This window comes from Mustela erminea, chromosome 3 (genome assembly GCF_009829155.1).
Source record: "Mustela erminea isolate mMusErm1 chromosome 3, mMusErm1.Pri, whole genome shotgun sequence".
In the NCBI taxonomy this organism is placed as follows: Eukaryota; Metazoa; Chordata; class Mammalia; order Carnivora; family Mustelidae; genus Mustela; species Mustela erminea.
Genome location: NC_045616.1, coordinates 50,233,901 through 50,253,186, shown reverse-complemented (window position 1 = coordinate 50,253,186; position 19,286 = coordinate 50,233,901). Strand labels below are relative to the sequence as shown.

Here is a 19,286-nt window from a genome sequence, read left to right as displayed (position 1 = left end):
ATACCCTACTTAATACTACAGAGAGTATTAATTTCTGTAAATGTATTAATTTCTGTAAATGTACCTTTCTTTCTGAAATTTGCTTCTTAATCAACATGTTTTAAAGGCTATTCCAACATGATACACATACCTTTAGTTCACTTATTTAAACTGTTTTTCTGGGGGCACCTGGGTGGCTGAGTAGATTAAAGCCTCTGCCTTTGGCTGAGGTCATGATCTCAGGGTCCTGGGATCAAGCCCTGCTTTGGGCTCTTTGCTCAGCGGGGAGCCTGCTTCCTCCTCACTCTGTCTGCTTCTCTGCCTACTTGTGATCTCTGTCAAATAAATAAATAAAATCTTTTTTAAAAAGTAAATAAACTGTTCTTCTGTATGTACAGGTATGAAAATAATGTATTTCTCCAGTTTATTAGCTACCAATAGATAGATATGTAGATTTTCCCTAATTCTTCTTGTTTTTCTTCTTTCCCTAATTCTTCTTGGTGCAGTGAATGTATTTGCATATGCGTGTGTACATAAATTTCTCCTTAACATATAACTGGAAGTGAAATTGCTGGACTTCATAGGCACTTCTTAATCAGTAGATATTGACACACTGCTGTTGAAAGTGGTTGCAACAGTTTAGACTCTACCATACATATAAGAATATATCTCACTGGCTCCACCACTTGGTGCCTTGTCCTTGCAGATGATTGCTCGTTGTTCTGATACATTGTCTTTTTCTTATTGATTTGGAGGAGTTTTATGTAACATTTTTCATGATAGTAACAATTTGTTTGTTAAATGTGTTGCAGATATATCTATCTAGTCTGTCACCTCTTTTGAATTCTGTGTCTCAAATGAAGCGTTCCAAGTTGCTGTAGTTACATTAACCAATATTTTCCTCTCACACTTACATTTTTGTACCTTGCCTGAGGGGGAAAAAGTATCTGTCCCAACATCATAATCTCTTGCATTGTCTTCTAAAATACTTGAAGTTTTACTTTTTCCATTTAGGTATTTTATTCATCTGAAATGTATTTTTGTGAGTTCAGTGTCAAGTAGGGATCTTTTTTTTTTTTTTTAATGATAACCAATTGTCTCAATACCCTCTGTCACAGCCATTTATTTTTCCCCTATCTGTGTGTCATATACTAAAATTCCCATTCACATGTGGGTAGGCTTTTTCTTCTTTTCCATTTGCTTATCATTGTACTAAGACCATACCCATTTAATTGCTTTATTTCTCCTTTAATCTATTAACAATGAGATTCTATTGATAAATATCCTTATGTAAAGCCATTTTTGAAATACTTAGATAAACCATACTTTGCTTTAGTCCGCTCTTGAATTCAAATTGCTAATACTTAATTTCATTTTCTTTCCATGCATATGCATAAGCAGAATTGGTTTATAATGATTCTTTTCATTCATTTCTGGTCTTTTGGCTTCCAAATAAAGAAAGCATCAAAAAATAAGGTTGAGAACTATCTATTTTAGGACACAACTTGTGTAAGATGAAGTTATCTTTTTTGTAAAGGTTTAATACTCACCTGTAAAACCTTATTGACCTAAATATATGGGGTGAGTTTTGACCTTAATTTCTTTAATAGATTTTGGTCTATTCATGTTTTCTATTTATGTTGAGTCATTTTTGAATTTTTTCTAGAAAATAATTTATTTTATCTAAATTTTAATTTTCTATATAAACTTAAATTTATAGATTATTATTAAGTATATCTAAACATATTAAATATAAAATGCATCATATTATTTTCTTATATCTAAAGTTATATACCTCTTTTTATCCTTAACATTATTTTTGTGCCTTATTTCTTTTTAATGATCAGTTATGCCAATGACAGTATCTTTTCAAAGTAATAGCTTTTTAAACTATTACTTCATTGGTGTGATCAATAAACTTCATTGTGTAACTGCTGTATGCCATACTCCATTCGTGATGGACATAGGGGGAGAAAACAGTGAAAATAAATAGATCCTAGATCTCTGCTCTTGTGGAGTTTGCAAGGCACAGACAAAAACGAAAACAAAACATACAATATAATTAATTATAAGGGATACTATAAGAAAAGAAATGCTATGGGGGAAAATGGGGCAGAGTGAACAGGATCAGAAGTGCTGAGAGGACATGTGGGCTGCAATGTTAAAGGTGGTTTTTAAGGACAGGAGAGGTGTCATTGAAGATGATTTGAGCAAAGATTTAAAGGAGGCAAGGAAGTTAGTCATTTGGGTATCTGGGAAGGGATATTTGGGACAAAGGAAGTAGCCAGTGCAAAGATCCTGTGGCAGAAGCATGCCTGAGATGGCTAAGGATAGCAAAGAGGCCAGTATGGCCCACGTAGAGTGAATGAGAGTCAAAGGAAAGGAGAATATAGGGAAATAGGTAAGTGTAATCACTCTGGGCTTAACACTGAGAGGGCTATGGGAGGAATGATAGGATCCGAGTTTCAGTTTCAAATATAAATGGCAAGCAGGGTAGAGAAGTTGGAAGCTACTACAGTAATGGCAGCAAGAGATACTGGTCACATGGCCCAAGGTGGTAGGACTGGAGAGGTTGAGGTGATGCTGGCATCATGTGTCTGTGCTGTTTTTGGTTGTTTCTATTTCACCAGTGTTGGCTTCTATCTTTATTATTGTCTTCCTTCTACTTTCTCTTTTTTTTTTTAACTGAAGCATAATTGACACGCAATATTACATTATTTGAATTAACCATCTTTTCTTACCTGTTTTGTTCAATTAATTATAGTTAAATGTGGTATTTGGCCAGACCTCTTAATTATATGGTTTATTCTTTCTCATTATATGGTTTATTTTTTCTCATTTTTTGGTCAATTTATCAGTTTCTGAAAGAAGTGATATTTTAAAATATGATTGTGAATGTGTTGATTTTATCTTACATCAGGGTTTGCATTAATGTATTTTGAGACTATCAGGTACATGTAGGTTCCACATTATTATATCTTCCAGGGGGAACTGTTCCTTCATAACTAAGTAATATATATATTTTTTTGTCTCTATAAATGCTTATAAGCCTTGCCTTCTACTTGTTTGCGTATTAGTACTACTATCCTAGTTTTCTGTCTTGCTGTAGCATTTCCTAACCTTTTACACTTAAATTTTGTGAGTCATTATTTATATCTCCTATGGCATATACCTGGATTTCTATAAATCAGATCTACAGCCCTTTTAGGTAGTGGGTTTAATAGATCTTTATTTATTGCACTCTTTGGAAGCTTTGAGTTATTTCTACTAACTCATTTTGTATTTTCTATAAATCAAGCTTTTTGGTAGCTTTCTTTTGTCATTGGTTTGATTAAACAACCCCCTGACAAAAGTCAGATGTTTAACCAACTGAGCTCCCCAGGTGCTCCTAGGATTGTTTCTTTAATTTCTTTCCACTACTTCATCATTAGTGTATAGAAATGCAACACATTTCTGTATATTGATTTTGTATCCTCAAGTTTATATGGTTTTTAAACTAAAATATATATACTTAGCAGAAATTTTAAAGTTAATGTCTTTAGTCTTTTCTTGATGATACAAGGACATGTATTTCATTGTGAGGTTTATAATTTTTTTTATTCAAAGTCCAGCTAGGGGTGTCTGGGTGGCTCAGTCAGTGCGGTGTCTGCCTTCGGCTCAAGTCATGAACCCAGGATCCTGGGATGGGGCCCCCACATTGTGCTCCTTGCTCAGCTGGGAGCCTGTTTCTCCCTCTCCCACTCCCCCTGCTTGTGCTCTTTCTTTCTCTCTCTCTCTCTCTGTCAAAATTAAATAAAATTTAAAAGAAAGAAAGAAAGTCCAGCTAGACAAGAGTAGTTTAATATAGGAATACATGTGCCCTTTAACGGGATCCTGCACAATTTACAGGTTCCATACCAGTTTTATCTTCTCAGCTTGATGTTCCTCATCTATGAACAATGTAAATTTGCACCATCTACATGGGGCCAGGAATTGTACTTCAAATCTCTGGCTAACAACTATTTTCTCCCTCCTCATGGCAGTCAACAAAGACTTTTCAGGTTCCCCTTTCATGATCTCAGCAGCCATTCACGACCTCTAGAATTCTGTATTCACTCTTGCAATCAGGATCCTGCCACCTCCTCACAGGCATTGAGCCCAGGCTTCCCTGGCTCTGATTTGCTTCGCAAGCCACAGGGCTGTACTCCACATGGACAAATGTGTGGCTTTATTTTAAACACGTGAGGATTTGTGGTTTTATCTGTTGAATTAGACTATATGCTTAAATTTTTATTATTCTTGTGGGGCTTTTTTTGTTTGTTTCAAGTGAGTTCTGTGTCCATTGAGATCAAAACTCATATGCTTTGCCAAATGAGCCAGCCAGGCGCCCCTCTTATGTATTTTTTAAGCAATTTACTTGTTTGGAGTGGAGGGAGGTTCTTACATGTCAGTATGGTCAACCATATTGACTTGACGTCCATTTCCCATATTTTTACTTTTTTTTTTAAGATTTTATTTATTAGAGAGAGAAAGAACAGCAGTGGGGAGGGACAGAGGAAGAGGGAGAGGGAGAATCTCTGTAGGGAGCTGGACATAGGGCCTTGATCCCAGGTCCCTGAGATTATGACCTGAGCCAAAGGCAGATGCTTAATTCATGGAGCCACCCAGGCACATTTCCACATTTTTTATTTCAAACTAATATTCAAAATCTTAGTGATAGTGTCTTATATTTCTGAGGCTGCCTTCTTTGAAGACACTGTTTATTTAAAATTCCTGTTTTTCTTGTTTGGGATCACCAAGTATTTCAGTTCCTTTATATACGAGACACAAAGTTTAATGTGTAGAAATTCTTAACCAGTTGGCTTAGTTGGTTTGGCTAGTTGGCTAAGTTGGCTTAGTTGGCTTGGCTTAACCATTTGGCTTAGTACTCCTGCAAACATACAAACAGTGATTGCTTTCTCTAAATCTTCCAAAAAAATCTGGAAGACCAAGTCCAGGACATGCCAGGGTGTTACCCAAACATTTTTCTCAGCTTGTAAAAAACAGTCAGAATCAGTCTAAATACAAAACACATTATATTTCAATCCAATGAGATCTGGTTTGTAAACTTTTTGAACGGGTTAAAGTCTGAATAACAGAAAACTTATGGAAGAAACTTCCTCACTCGCGACAGCATTTTAACAAGGGTTTCTAACTACCTGAAAAGAGATTCAAGAAGGGTTATATGACACAGTAGATTATTAACATAAATTAATGAGTATTGCTTTAGAAAAAGGATCCTTCTAGAACTTCTGTTTATCAAATACTCTGTCTTCCCAGGGTCATGCTTCCATACAATGGTTTTGAGAGCCTGACTTGATTCCCTATCATGGGAAAGGTATGGAATATAATGTCTTCACCCATTTCTCCATGAACACTTGTGTTTTGAATTTCTGCATCTAGCTTCTTCTACAGTTTTCTTCTCTCTGTCCGTAGTCAACACAGACATGAAACATAGATTGTTTTTGCTTTCTTGTCTCTTGCCAAATTCTACAAGTGCAAATGAGAGTAAAGAGAAGACAGACTAGTAAGCCCATGCTGATACCCAGGTTAAGAGTTCATGCCTTAAAAGTCTCTGGTAGGGGGCGCCTGGGTAGCTTGGTTGGTTAGGCTCAAGACATGATCCTGGGGTCCTGGAATCTAGCCCTGCATGGGGCTCCCTGCTCAGTGGGAAGCCTGCTTCTTCCTCTCCCGCTCTGCCTGCTTGTTTTCCCACTGTCTCTGTGTCTCTGTCAAATAAATAAATTAAATCTTTTAAAAAAAAAGTTATTGCCATTTACATCAAAAACTAATGATACTATATATTGGCTAATTGAATTTTTAAAAAGTTATTACCATTTAGATAAATTCCATAGAGGAAATTAAATGGATTTATGAAATTGTATGTTGGGGGAGTTTAATCTAATTGGTGATGTCAAAAGGGGTGTCCCTGAGAAATAACATTTGAAAACAAGGCCTATCAGGGTAGTAACAATCATCAGGTTAAGAGTAGAAGGAAGATCCTACTGGAGGAAGGAAGCCTGGATTACTGGAGAAACTACTCAAAGGCCAGGATTATTAGGTCAGAATAAAATAAACAGAGGCCAGATTGGATTTTGGACTTGATCCCGGTAACAGTGCAATCACTGCAAGGTTGAGAGAGAACACACCCATGTTATATCTGCATTGTAAAAGCCTTCCCCCCAAAATTATTATTGAGGAGGAAAAGGTTGTAGGGAAATCAATGAACATGGACAGTGGAGTTGAAAGCTTATTTACATAAGGCGGACAAGAGGTGATAGTGACCTGTGTATAGATAGTAGCATTGTAGATGAAAAGAAATGAATGGATTAAAAAATATTTATAAAATATAGTTGTTAGTCCTGGGTGATTGATTTGATTTAGAGGGAGAAGTCATGGACATTTCTCAGAATTTTGGCATGGGCAACTGTACAGGCAGAGTGCCTAGAGAGAATTAACTAGCCTCTTGGGGATTCATCTCATAAATTCGCTTCTATTTCAGTGACAGCCAGCATTTTATATATACACATAGGAACCTGATTCTCTCTAAAGCTCTAAGAGCAAACTTTGGTACAGATGAAGGATGAGCTGTAGGGAATTGAGATGTCACATATTCCTCCCAACCTCAGTTTAGATTTTGCTTGAAACCATTGAAGGAAGAATACCCTTATGTTATCAGTTGGTTAAACAATAAAAAATAAAAAATAAATTAAAAATAAAAATAAATTGGGACGCCTGGGTGGCTCATTTGGTTAAGCAGCTGCCTTCAGCTCAGGTCATGATCCCAGCATCCTGGGATCGAGTCCCATATCAGGCTCCTTGCTTGGCAGGGAGCCTGCTTCTCCCTCTGCCTCTGCTTGCCACTCTGCCTGTGCTCCCTCTTGCTCCTCTCTCTCTGACAAATAAATAAGTAAATTTTTAAAAAAATAAATAAGTAAATAAAATAAAAATAAATTAAAAATTACACCTCAGATTTTCCTGCCAGTATGATTCCTTCCAAACAGCACAATTTAAATTAGTGTATAATGCCATCATTAACTCTCCCTGAATTCCTAGTGTGTTCATTTTCTCATACTGTCTAATTGCCCATGGACATTCCAACTATATAGGAGATATGTAACCATATCAAATATGTATTAAGCCTGATGTTCACAATGTGCAGGTTATTTCTTGGGATTTAGGAAGTCCTAAAAGCATCTTCTTGGAGTATTTAAAAATGCATTTGACAAAAATCTAACTCAAACTGTTCTAAGAAAACGTATAGTTCATGTATATAAAAACCTTCTTAGCAGGGTAGGATTCAGACAGCTCCGAATACAGAATATGTCAGCAGAGTTATCTCACTCCATGACTCACCTGTGGGTTTCTTTGTTACTTTCATTATTGACAGTTTTTTGTTTTGTTTTGTTTTGTTTTGTTTTTCCATGAGGCCACTGTCATCTCCTAGCCCATGTGATTCTTCTGGAAAATTAATATGCTTTTCCACCATGAAAACTGGAAAGACACTGTTGGAATCACTTCCCATCTCTTAACCAGTCAGTATGATTGGTTCATCAGAGGATGAAGCACTGACTGTCCAACTAGGGCCACCTGTTTGCTTTGGCTAGTTTAACCAGAACTGTATGTAATCTGTTCTCTGTAAGAAGAGGGGGATATGATCCTAGAACATGGGGAAGGGATGATGCAAGGGCACAGAAACTAACAAACAAACAACAGATGCCCATTTCAGTTAGGGAAACTGGGAAGGTGCTGAATCACCACAGAATGATTTCAGTAAGGGCAGATGTAGAATCGCCCTGAAAGATGAAGAGAAGGTGCATAGCAGTGAACGAGGGAGAGACATTAGTGCAGTAATACAAAGAGAAGATGGAAAGACTCTTACTGTGTTGCTTGTCAATCAGTAGGTGCCAAAGTTTTGAAAGCAAGAAAATAGAGAGATACATTAAAAACCATGTCCTGAGTAGGGGAATGATCCCGTTTTAGGATTTTACCACCCTTAAATCAGATGCTTGTCTCCAAACTGGGGCCCTTCAACTGAAAAAACAAACAAGAACAAAACAGAACAAAACACTGAAACCAAATTGGAAAGGATTCAGAAGTGTTCTACAAAGACGAGTACTAGGTAGAAAACGATATTTAAAAACCAGTGAGTAGGTATGTAGTGCTTTGTCTATGCAAAATAAGGCCTTTTGTCATAGTAAAAGAAAAATGTAATACTTTGGTTTTTTCTTCCAATTCATTTTAAAAATGTCTATTTTTCTCTCTGCATCTGTACTCAGGATAAAATTTAATAAAAGAAGTTTCAGCAGAAACGTAAAACATTTGGATTAGAGATAGGGATCTTTTCAACTGGAAGTCATTAAGTGTTTGTGTGAATTAGGAACCTTCTCTGGAATCTTTTAAAATAGGGTCCCTTCTCGCCTGTTAGGCTATTCAGAGTCAGAGCAAGAATTCAAGTATTGGCTTGACAAGGGCAGGAATCACATGTTATGCAAATTTGCATCATAGGAGCAAGAGCATAACAGACTCGCAACTATTTGCTGAGTCAATGTGTATTGATGCTGATTTGTATATACACTCAATTCTTAATTATCTGCATATGGAATCTGTTTTGTGGATCTACCAAACAAATATTATAGTTACACTGGCGTTGTCATCACACAGAACAGACTCCTAGACTGCCAACTTTCTAGCTACTGTGTTTTCAGTGAATAGAAGTGAGATTTGCTATTCATCCAAGTAAAAGATTAATGACAGTGTCATACTGATATAATTTCCAATTATCTGCTGTTTTGGATCACCTGGTCCATTGTCTCCATCTATTATTATCATCAACTAAGAGTTTATTTTAGCACTAATTATGAAGGATGGAGTTTATTAACATCATGTGTTATACTGAATAAAAAGCACATGGTCATTACACCTTGATGAATAGATTCAATATTGAATCCAGGTCAAAATGGATTTGAGTGATAGAGTTTAGGTTTAGTAAAGAAACTGAAGACCCATCTTCTACCTCACCTCTCCTTCTGTTTGACATCTCATTATTTAAGTGATGATGAGATTGAGCCCCAGATAAGCTGAATGACTTGCCCAATGTCAAATAACCTCTTTATGGCAGAACCTGTACTAGAACCATTTAAAAGGCAGAGATTTCCTGAAGTCAGAGGAAAGTTTTCAGACAGATAACTTAATATAAATTTTAATTTGTTGATTAGTATAATCTCTTCATACCTTAATACCATCAGGAGACATCACTGACTTGCAGTATTTTTCATGATGCTCTGAAAACACATTTAACACATGAAGCTAAACACATGCTTATTGTGTTTGTTTTCTTTCTCCTTACATATAAGAAACCCCTTAGGGAGCGCCTTTGATTTGAGGGGAACTTAGGTGGTATAATTAAAATGAGCTCCCCAACAGGAAATAGTTTCAGGATGAAGAAGTCTGGAAGTTATTTAAATGCTTCACAGAGGTTTGAAGCTTGAGACTCATAGTTTGGTTCTACTCATTTACCTCAGATATAATTACTCTAGTCCATATACCACTGGCTCAGGAAGACATGCTCACTCAGCTCAGAGATGCTCTCCAACCTCTGCCTCAGCTTCTCTGAAATCAGAGTTGAGTAATTAATTCAGTTGAGTAATTAATGCATTATTAAGAAATTTCTTGAATAATTAAAAAATCCAGTAGTCATACTGTTGGGAATCACCATAAATGATAATGAATTATAATAAGTATCATAGTACAGTTGCTACACACACACACACACACACACACACACACACACACACAGCCACAAAGCAAACAGTTTTATTTCATTCACATTTGGGCCGGAGCTGCCCATTTGGGCCTCAGAAGACATAGCTACCTCCTTGGATATTAAAATAAATGTTGCAGTGCTTCAGCATCATATGTTTTGATTTTTAGCCAATCACATCACAGACAGCCATCTTTAAATAGTCCATCAGGATCATTTAATCTGCATAAGATTTCAGTTAGAAAATACAGCGGTCTTTAAAGAATAACAGTCTACACATTAGCAGACAATCCCTGTCCTGTTTCCTTTATGCAGTTCTAAACTTATGTATGTCAGGGCTTTAACAAACATGTGCTTGTAAACCCATAAATGGGAGGCACCCTGGGAAGCAGTCTCCATGATGGTGTCACATGTGATTCCAAGGACTGAAAGGGTTCACTGTTTGCTCCAACTCTTTATTGAAATCCTCAAAACCGGATTTCTGCCTTTTTTTTTTTCTCTTCCCAAGAGAACAAACAAGCTATGGTTTGAGCCAATAGTAACACCAAGCCTTTTTTATTAATGTGTGCTCAGCAACAGCCTGAGCCTTGTGTGGTGGTTTTACCCACGGTCCGGTGTGTGTCGGCAGTCTCCTGTTCAGCATGTAGGGGAAACACATGTAATTTTTCTTGAGTGGAAGCACCAAAGTTCCATATCTCCTTCATTATTTCACGTGTAATCAAAGAAAGAAACCTATGGTGTGTTCTTGGCTATGATGCAGTAGAGTTCCTATAGCCTGGACACAAATCCATGTGTGTTTATTTTCTTTCCAGAGGAATGTCGACTCCAGATATAGTTCTACTAGTGTTATATTGTTTATATATATACATAATAGATGATATATAATATGATATATATATATTATGTATACCACAAATATATATATTGGTTCAAACTGAGAAATCTTTTTTAAAGATGTCTTGATGGAGGTACTCTCTGAAACTCTAGAAGTTTTTGCCACAAGTTTTGTGGTTTTTCTCCTGCTTTTTGTTTGTTTGTTTGTTTTTCCAGTAGACTCCACTATACTGACTGAGCCATTTTGCTACGTGTTTTGTAAGGAGACATTGCTCAGTGCCCAGTCCTAAGAGCCTCTTGTTTAGAGAGGCAGTGTGGCGCAGTGGTTAGAGAAGGGTATCTGGAGCCAGACTGATTACTTGAGTTTAAAAACTGATTGTTTAGTTTCCTCCTTAAGTTCAGTCTTGAACAACTTATGTAATTTCTTTGGGCTCCAATTCCCTTATTTGTTAAATGAGGATCATAATACTAGTAATTCCCTCTTTAACTTATTGTGAGGATTAAATGAGTTATTCCACTCATTCCACCTACCCCAGTAGAGTTCCTAGCACCGTGGTAAAAAACAATTATGTGTTACTGCGCTCAAACCCAACGCTGAAGAGTGCTGTAGTGATTTACGACATAAGCCTAATCTTTTAATTTGACTTTTCAAAGTCAGTTTTGTTTTCATGATATACGAAGTTTAACATACATTTGAAACAGAAAAAGAAAATAGTACAAACTTAAAGATTTAAGATCTCTCATCACACAAAAAGAGCACAATGCTTTCTATCCCTGCTTAAGAATGTTTTTAAAGTAATAATCCCTGAGTATACATTTTTGCTGTTGAAATTACTTTCTCATTTTCGATTTTGAACTAGTCAACAAAGCATTGTTATTAAGGCTGCTTCGCTTTGGAACATAACTCGGGGTAAAAGAGCCAAAGCCTCTTTAATCTAAGCAAGTTAAGTAAAATGGAGATGTCAGAAAAATGAAAGACCTCCAAGCCCACACCAGAATTGCACTTGCTTTGATATTGTTATATCAGTATTTTAAAATAAAAGATAAATTGACTTTGCTTTTTGAAATCTTATTTAAGTATGGACCGGTAGTACCATAAACATAGAAGAATAAATATTTTTTTGTTTCTTGAAACTTTATCATGTGCCATTATGTTCAGCCTTGAGCGGGATACAAAAAGCAAACTATTGCCTATTTTTAAAAAGCTTATAGTCTGTTTGGAGCAATAAGAAACAAAAACAGTAAGAGATCGAAACAGATCAGTAAATCATTAGTAATATGGAAATTCAGGTGAAGGGAAGACCACCATGGGTAGATATGATCAAAGAAAACTTGAAGAGAGGGTGATGTTTTAGCCAGGCATTAAAGGATGAAAAGCATTTTTCTAGTAGTTTGGAAGGAGGGGAGAACGTTCCATACATGAATTTCAGGCTAGTCTGAGCAAAGATAAGAATGAGCAAATTAACAGGGCTGAAAGGCCAGAGCAAACTGTCCAAATCCAGGATCATCCAATGGCTGGAACATACTTTACTAGTTTATTACTACCTTATAAATGTAATCATCACCCTCTCCAACTGAACCCCTACACCTGTGAATTTAAGTTTTTCAATGAATATGAGCCACATGGGTTTTAGTAAATTAGCAAGTATAGTATCTAACTCTTAAAAAAAACCATATATTTCTATTCATATTTAGCTAGGCATCTTTTTGCTCAAAAATAAAATTCTCAAAGTCCTCTTCCAAATCCTGCTGATGAAGAATTAGAAAAATAAACTTAACCTATTTGGATACATATGGTTACAAGGAGGATTTTTATGTTTTAGAAATAAGGTGATAGGACTTTTTCCCAATGGAGCAAAGCAGTCACTGGGTGATATCCTACCATTTTAAGACTAGAATTAATTTATTTTGGACAATGGGATGCTGATAATACCCGAGAATATTACTCTTCCTGTTGTTCTCATAGGGACATCTGTGATCTAGTTCACTGATTTGGCCATAGAAAACTCTAATATCTCAGTTTCATTTCTTATTGGGAGACTGTCTCTCTGACCCTCTCACATAATATTAGCCATATTATTAGCAATAAAGATCCCTTAATTTTTTTAAAAGATTTTATTTATTTGAGAGAAAGAATGAGAGAGTGCATGAGCAGGGACAGAGGCAGAGGGAGAAGCAGGTTCCCCGCTGAGCAAGGAGCCCGATGTGATAATCAATCCCAAGACCCTGGGATCATGACCTGAGCCAAAGGCAGACATTCAACTGACTGAGCCACCCAGGCATCCCACTGAAGGTCACTTTTTAGTGACCTTATCCTACTCATCTTCTGTCATGGCTTTATTACCATCAGATGTAGTGGGTTTATTGTGTGATTTTTTTCATGTTTTTCTGTCCCTCAGGAATCTATGTCACAATCCAGCTGTGGTCTAAAGGGAAGTTTTTACTTTCAATTTTTTTTTCCCCAATAACTTAGCTCAGGACAAGTTTGGATTTAAAAGAATCAAGAAGAGGGCGCCTGGGTGGCTCAGTGGGTTAAGCCACTGCCTTTGGCTCAGGTCATGATCTCAGGGTCCTGGGATCGAGTCCTGCATCGGGCTCTCTGCTCAGCAGGGAGCCTGCTTCCTCCTCTCTCTCTCTCTCTGCCTGCCTCTCTGCCTACTTGTGATGTCTCTCTGTCAAATAAATAAATAAAACCTTAAAAAAAAAAAAAGAAAGAAAGAAATGGACACCAAAATCATCTTTGAAAAAAAAAAAAAAAAGAATCAAGAAGAAGCAGTATCAGGGCACCTGGCTGGCTCAGTTGGTTAAGCGTCTATCTCTTGCTTTTAGTTCAAGTCATGATCTCAGGGTCATTGTGAGATCCAGTACCTTGTCGAGCTCCACGTTAAGCATAACGCCTGTCTGAGATTCTCTCTCTCTCTCTCTCTCTCTCTCTGTCTCTCCAAATAAATAAATAAAATCTTTTAAAAGAGAGAGAGAGAGAGAGAAGAAGCAGTATCCACTAGAAGGTAAGCTCTAGGAGGACAAGGACTTTTTGTTGTGGTGATTAGTCACTGCTCTAACCCTGGAGCCTTGACAGGGTCTCACCATCTAATAAGTGCTCAGTAAGTGTTCAGTAAATGAAAAAATGGAGATACCAGTGCTTGTCTTACAGATTTGTCATGAGAATTAAACTAAAGATTGTGCATTAAAGTACCAACATAACACCTAATATGTGCAATGGAGTCCACATACCCTATAATGGCCCAAATGGCACCCAGAAATGCCAAACCTGACTTTTAAATATATGAACTTCAACTCATAACCTGGAAAACACTGATTAAATGCATGTTTTAAATACATTTGACTTTTGAAAATTATATTCAGCATCCTTGCTTTCATAATGAGTTTTTTTTTTTTACAATGATGAGCAACTTCATCATGATTTCATTGGCAGTTGGCCTTAAAGAGGGAAGAAAATCTTAAAACTTTTGCTTAACCATAGCCTGAGAACTGCTAGTGACTCTATTTGATTAGTATCTTGGTACTGTGTATTTGGTAATAACTATACATAAACCATAGAATGAATTTTCTGGCTTTTCTTTTCTTTTTTTTAAATAAAACTCAAGAAATGAGGCACCTGAGTGGCTCCATGGGTTAAGTCTCTGCCTTTGGCTCAGGTCATGGTCTCAGGGTCCTGGGATCGAGCCCCACATCGGGCTCTCTGCTCAGAGGGGAGCCTGCTCCCCCCCCCCACCCTCCCTCACCGCCTGCCTCTCTGCCTACTTGTCCTCTCTCTCTGTGTGTCAAATAAATAAATAAAATCTTTTAAAAAAAAATAAATAAATCTCAAGAAAGACCAGAGACAGTGTTCCACTTGGAGCTCCAAGCAAATGCAAATGTTCAACTTCAGGATCCTTGCAGTGAGCTTTTAATGTGGATTAAAGGAAGGGAGTTACAAAGAATAAGACATCTGATTTTTGCATGTGGGAGAGCCTGATAGCCTCTCTCTTTTCTTGAAAATTTCTCCTCAAAAAGATGCCTCTGAGGATCTAACTTTCCAAAACTACAGAGTATGGCATCTGTGGGATGGATTGTACTGTTTTATATTCTGTTTTCTTGATCGCGTTGAAATACAGGAGAAGCTCAGCTCTGCCGTGTTTCTTTGCAAGGTATCAGCATGCTGACAGCCATCCTGCTAGTGGGCTCTCAGGAGAGACTAGCGTTAGACCTAGTGTTTTAAATAACTTGTGTCTAGTTAAAGATGTCTTTGTCAGATTCCAGTTACAGTTTAGGCAGAATTCTTATTTATCAGTAAAGTAGAAATTTACATTTAAGAGAGAGAGAGAAAAGCAGTATCAATATTAAGAGCCCTCTTCTCCCTTCAGAATTATTGCTGCTTCAATGTTCATCAGTTTGCTACTTTTATCCAGTACGAAAGCTCTCTCCAGCTGTTAAGTTTTTTTTGTTTGTTTCAGGCCACTAAAGGAAAGTGGAATTTTTCGAAGGGTGGTGAATTCTACCTCTACTCCGCTTCCCAGGCCCCTGCACTCAGTTTTGATCTTCCAGGTCATACCTTGACATTTTCCCTGGGTTGAAGAGCCCCGAGAAGACAGCATTTGGTTCAGTAACCGCTTCCTTCCTGTTGCAGCTGTGATTTCTGGATTGCTTGAGGCACTTTTGAAATTCTTACACAGCAGCTCTCTTGAGCCTTCCTCCATAATTATCCTTTACACACACTGTATTAGAGGGTTTGTGAAATGATGTTTCTCCCTCTCCCTTCAGGGCTTTTTTCTAAAATTAGTAAAATACATAGCCTGTGTATCTTTGGACCAGTCAAGCCTGTGTTTTAATTTTATGTGGTTCTTAATTCAGGTCCCTGCCCCCCCCCCAAAATCAGGGCATGTACACAAATCCTTAGCCTTGAAAGTTTTATAGCCCCAGAGGAACAAAGATTAATCATAATTACATTATCTTCCTGAAAATCTCAAGCCATGCTTCCCTTTTTAAGAGCCCAGATGATTCCTGAACCAACAGGAAGCAAAGCTGAGAAATCTTTGAACATTGCCTTTTCTTTGGCATAGTCTGAAAAAGAGAGCATGGCTTTCCTAAAACTGTCCAGATGATTTTCTTCTCAGGTCATTTAAGTAACACATGTCCTTCCTAAGTCTCATGTCTTTCTTGGCGAATATGATTTCACCATCTAACTCCCCTGTACACAGTAACACAGTCCTTCCTCTAAGCTGCTGCCGTGCTCCAGGTGGCTGTGCTGTCACACTAAACACATTGCATTAAGATTTGGCATGAACCTCTCTCCTCCATGCTAGACCCTTATCTTCTCCAGGTCAGGAGGCATGTATTAGTCATCACTATATGTAGAGAGCATAGCAAATAGGATGCATATAGTTGTTGCTTAATAAATGAATGAATTACTAGCAGTCCTGTAAAAGTCAATACCGGATCTTCCATGAATTTCAGATCAACAACATTGTCCATTATAAGACACGATAACTGTGTTCATCCATATTGGAAACAGTTGTCTTCTCTGGAACTATTGTGTGTGTATAATGTGTGTGCACACCTGTGCATGCACTTCTGAAACACCTACTAGAGAGCACACTGTAGTGAATGTATAGCCCATTTATAGTAAATGGCACCTTGATATCCCATTCCTGATTTAATCTTAGTTTATTTTTTATTTGCCTCATTTCTCTCATTTTTATTTTAGCTTATATAGAGTATGTTTTATAAGCTGCTTAAAACCCTTTTAGTGGAGGCACCTGGGTGTTTCAGTCAGTTAAGCGTCTGTCTCTTGGTTTTGGCCCAGGTCATGATTTCAGGGTTGTGAGATCAAGCCTCCTGGCGAGCTCCACACTCAGCAGGGAGTCTGCTTGAAGATTCTCTCCCTCTGCCTCTCCCCTCCACTCAAGTGTGCACACTCTCTCTCTCTCTCTTTTTCTCTCACTCTAAAGTAAATAAATAAATATTTTTAAAAGGTTTTATTTATTTATTTATTTTGGAGGGAGAGAGAACATGAGCAGGGTGAAGGGCAGGGGGAGAAGGCGACTCCCCACTAAGCAAGGAGCCCAATGTGAGACTCAGTCCTGGGACTACAGGATCATGACCTGAGCCAAAGGCAGAAACATAACTGATTGAGCCACCCAGGCATCCCAATAGATAAATCTTTTTTTTTTTTTTTTCCAATAGTTAAATCTTAAAAAAAATAAAACCCAGGGGCTTGGGGGGTAGGAAAAGAATAAATGAAACAAGATGGGATCGGGAGGGAGACAAACCGTAAGAGACTCTTAAGCTCACAAAACAAACTGAGGGTTGTGGCGGGGGGAGGGAGAGGGTGGGGGGGTTATGGACATTGGGGAGGGTGCATGCTCTGGTGAGTGCTGTGAAATGTGTAAACCTGGCGATTCACAGACCTGTACCCCCGGGGCTAATAATACAGTATATGTTAATATAAAAAATTTTTTAATTTAATATAATAAAACCCATTTAGGAACTTTAGCTAAATTTGAGTATTTTACAGAAATAATAAAGAAGTAGAAGGAAGGTTTGGTACCTCTTTGCTGAGAGGGTAATGGAGGGAGATAAACATCATGAGGATGCTCTTTGCTGTTACTCAGATTTGAAATTACATGATTGGAACCTCTAACAAAGCTGCCTCAACTGACAAAGAAAATATCTTCCAAGTATAGTGACATTGCTGTGAAAATAACAGCTTTGTCAAAGTAGGGGATGGCACTGAGATGGCGTGTGCTACCTTACCCTTCAAACAGCAACTGTAGAGATTCTCTAAGCAGTTATGTAATCTCCATCCCAACATAAAGATTTAATCCCACCTCCCCTTTTTAAATCTCAGATTTTGCATGTACAATTTTGTGTCATCTTGGCAGAACCAATGGAGATTAAGCACATATATTTTAAAGACTGTATGTCTTTCTTGCTGAGCATGACTGAGCATTGACCCAGGGCTCTCATGTTTTCAATCATTGCCGTGGGTGTCCAAAGGAGTACTTGCTCTTCTGAGAAGTAGTGTCAGATGTTATGTCGGAGGTGTTGATGATTTTTTGCTTTTGCAAAAAAGTCAATGACATTAACCAAATACTTGGGTATTGTATGAAATGGATTATAAATACAGTTAAATACCACATATGATTTCTATACATGAATAAGCATGACAGTGTTCCAGCAAAGAATGAAACCAGTTCACATGCTAGAGTAAATAACAAGGGCCAGCCTTTACTGAGTTCCTACCACATGCTAGGTACTATGCGAAGCACCTTAATCAAATTAATCTCATTAACTGTCATGGCACGTTTATTTAAAAAATAGATTATTCCTATTTTACAAGTGAAGATTCTGAGGCTCAGAGAGGTAATTTCACTTACCCATAGTCATACAGCCATTCAATAGCAGTGCCCAGGTTCAAACAGACCTTTCTCTTCAGAGTCCACATGGATAAGCACTTGGTTCTCTGACTCTGTTTTGTGAAATTACCCTATTCTTCTTGTTCCAATTTAGAATGTCCCAAATAGTTGTAGTTTTTGATGCATTTTCACCCATAATCAAACCAGTTAGGTTAGTCTCTGTTTTTGGTGATAGCAGACAGCAGAATCTTTAACTGAGTGATTTAGAGGAAGTGATATCACCTAACTCCGTTCCACATACCTGAATAATAAGCCTCCAAATGAGTTATGAAGAACAGACTTGACATTTGATAAGATTTTATCATTTAAAAGTACATGATACCATCCCAGATGGTATATATATATTATACTCTTGAATTTTTTTTTTTAAAGATTTTATTTATTTGACAGAGAGAGAGATCACAAGTAGGCAGTAGGCAGAGAGGCAGGCAGAGAGAGAGAGAGGAGGAAGCAGGCTTCCTGCTGAGCAGAGAGCCCGATGCGGGGCTTGATCCCAGGACCCTGGGATCATGACCTGAGCCGAAGGCAGAGGCTTAACCCACTGAGCCACCCAGGCGCCCCTATACTCTTGAATTTTAAGCATATTTTAAAAATTACTTCCAGGGGAGCCTGGGTGCTTCCGTCATTTAAGTTATCTTCCTTCAGCTCAGGTTATCATCCCAGGGTCCTAGGATCAAGCCCTGCGTTGGGCTCCCTGCTCACTGGGGAGTCTTCTCCCTTTCTCTCTCCCCCTCTCTCCCCTCCCCACCTCGGGCTCTCTCTCACATGCCCATACTCTCTCCCCCTCTCTCTCTCTCAAATAAATAAATAAAATCTTCATAATAAAATTGTTTCCATTTCGTGGAACATGGAACTTTTATTTGAAGAGAGAAAAAGAAATAAGGAAAAGAATAAACAAACCATCATAAAAGAAAGTTTTTATGGCCCAGCTGTACAATGAAGAAGTTTTGCTACTGTTAAAAAGTTAATTACTTCAGCCAAAAACCTTTAATGCATTTTAGAGCATGACTTTTTTTTTAATTAAAAGAAATTCAGAAAGTTCAGGAGGGAGATAGTCCTACATTTTTTAAGGCAGGTTTTAGGCTATTTGGATTTTTCTCACACATTCATGATTATGCTCAGAAATTAGTATCACTCTGCTGTTCCCATTTCATTTCGCTGCCTTGAAATCCTGTTGTTGAAATTGCAAGGCATGAAAATAACAGGAACATCCTGTTGTCAAAAATAAATTCCTTATGATAAAATACTGGTTCAACTGAAGCCAGATTTTTTGT

General features: G+C 37.6%; 1 protein-coding gene across 3 annotated transcripts in view; it reads left to right on the top strand.

The window, feature by feature from the left end:
* The window catches only part of ADGRV1 (adhesion G protein-coupled receptor V1), a 541,343-nt gene that overhangs the window by 415,061 nt on the left and 106,996 nt on the right, over window positions 1-19,286 (top strand). The window lies entirely within an intron of this gene.